Below are 2,426 nucleotides of genomic sequence, written 5' to 3'. Positions count from 1 at the left end.
ATAATCATACAAAACTGAAGTATTTGGGTGGATTCCAAACTTTTCGCCCTTGGCCTTGGAATGGACTGACTTTGAAAGTGTTGTTCATTTAGAGTTGTCTAGCAATGGTTTGTTTGATGGTTGGTTGGGCAATTGCATTCTATCTTATTTGTCATTCTGTCATTTCAGGTCATCTAAAGGTCTCCACGGGTGTGTTTGACAAGTCCCAAGGGATCTGTAGAGGTTTTGAACACTCAATGGTTCACCGAAGAACAGCAGGCAGGTTTGTTTGTTCGGGAATTTTCCAAGAATTCGAGGGGAAATCCAGTTCTACCTTTTAGAAGCGAGGCTTGCAGGAACTGATTTGCAAGAATATTTGAGGTTACTTGAAATAAAAGGAAAAAGCCAAAAAAAAACGAAAGGAATCATCTTTTCTCATCACAATATTGTTGATTCAAGAAAGACATTCGATATGAAAGAGCACTCAAAAGATTATGGCAAGGGTTTCCGACGATCTCATACTCCGGAATTCTATTCCCGGAAAGCCTCCGAATTGCGTGCACGATGAGCCTTGTGTATTGACTTTCAATGAATTCATGAGAATTCTGTTCCGGATTCGTCTTCCGGAGGGCTTTATCATCCAAATGGTTATTTTATTCGATTCACTTTCACAGACCCACAAGCACTCGTGCCAACACATCCACTACTTCTTCAACCACCATTGTCTTCAATTACATAAAAGTTAGTCGTTCAGACCATTCGCTTTCCCGAAAAGACAAGATCGACCAAAAAAAGGCCCAAATGAACGAGACACTGGAAAGAAACACTCACTAAAAAGAAGCGCGTGATCATAGACAGTTTAAGAGTTAAGAATCGTCATAGCTTCACTGAATGAGAAGGGCTTGTGAAGGGTACTCATACATATGATGTTCATTTACGCCGGTCTCATAGGTTCATGTGTACAATTCTCGGGAACAAACGAGAGCGATTCTGTGACTGGACTCTGTTTTTGCTGGTTCGGTCTCTTCGGTGAAATAGGAGCCAAAGACTTTTGCCACAATTGTGACAAAAACTTCCACCAAAAGGGGAAAGAACATCTCAAGCTGGGAACCAGAAAGTTTTCTTTGCCCATCACGAGACTCTTCAGAAAAGCCATGTAAAAATATCCGTCTGTCGGTTTGGTGGAACTCGACTCTTTCATCTGTTTGATGGTGCGGAACCCTTTTTTTCATGGAGTGCTGGCGGATGAAAATTCGGTCAAATAAAAACATCGCGTTCAATTGTGTGCATGTAGAGCATAACTCGATTGTCCAATTGTCTTACGTGATCCTTGGGCTTGGGGATGTCGCAAAGTATGTGTGTCTGAATGATGCCAAAGAACACGATGTTGAAAGATAACTCTTTCTCCGCCCACCAAAGGAGAACGAGATAGATAGAACGAGAGATCGTTGGGACCTGAATGCATACTTGAGATCATTCTTGGCTCAGGCTTAAGTCAGGAAATTGTCCACCCACCAGCCTCCAGATCTCCAGATTCGAGAAGAAGGTAGAGAAAGAGGAAGGAGCCAGTTGCTAGCTAACTCCATCTTCGAAAACCGCAGAATCCAAGGGGAAAATAGCCAGACATTGCTTTCCTCCATCCATCGATTTGTCATCGGACCCTCAAATGTGACAAAAGCAAGAAAATACCTCGAGTAGTGTCCTCCGAAATAACGGGCACAAAATGAACTTCCAAAGTCTTTTTGAGTCATTCTGAATTAAAGTCTCGTTAGCATCACGACATCTGAAGCGAGAAAGTACATCTTTATCTTACCGAAATGTGTTTGGAGGGGGTTTCGATATCAGATGTCTGACTCGTTTCCCCTCATTTGCCACAGTTTTGGGTCCAATGAAGCAAAAAAAAGACGAAAGCAGCAAGATCTGAGCAACTCAGGAGCTTGACAAATTAAGACCTGAAGGCAGGATGCCATCATTGCTCGAGATTTGTTTGCAAAGAAACCTGAAACCTCAAAGGACTATCGGAAAATGCCTCTCTTATCTTGGAAAAAAGATCTGGAAGACACTGGATTATTTTTTTAAAGATAGTCCCACTATTTTCATAAGCTCTGCCATGCTTTCCATTTCAGGGAATAAGATGGCGTTGATCCAAATTCCGAATTCCTTCTCACGCCATTATCCAACATGCGATTTACACAATGATCCATGCAAATAGAAAAAAATGTTCACCCCCTCAAATTGTCTTGACAAAAAAGGAAATTCCCCGCCCATTCACCCTCACCCCTCTCATTGGGTTAAGTTGGCTAGTTCAACTCAATTTGCACGACGAAAAAGCTCTGGGAATTTCAATGTCCCCATTATACGCATTTGTCAAGTGAAATGGGGAATCGATTCTGGGACCATTTCCAAGTCGATATCATTTTCTGCCAAAGGGGAAAAACCACATCAAT

The 2,426-nt window shown here is 42.0% G+C and overlaps 1 long non-coding RNA gene across 1 annotated transcript; it reads right to left on the bottom strand.

Annotated features, from left to right (window-relative positions):
- Positions 1-403: 403 nt before the first annotated feature.
- Positions 404-1,786, bottom strand: LOC131889404 (uncharacterized). The gene is made up of 3 exons (XR_009374202.1): positions 1,495-1,786; positions 1,303-1,434; positions 404-1,217 (listed from the first exon to the last, which is right to left on the bottom strand). It is a non-coding gene; the product is annotated as an uncharacterized LOC131889404 (long non-coding RNA).
- Positions 1,787-2,426: the final 640 nt, after the last annotated feature.

Source organism: Tigriopus californicus, chromosome 10 (genome assembly GCF_007210705.1).
Source record: "Tigriopus californicus strain San Diego chromosome 10, Tcal_SD_v2.1, whole genome shotgun sequence".
Lineage (NCBI taxonomy): Eukaryota > Metazoa > Arthropoda > Copepoda > Harpacticoida > Harpacticidae > Tigriopus > Tigriopus californicus.
This window is presented reverse-complemented; position numbering and strand designations above follow the sequence as displayed.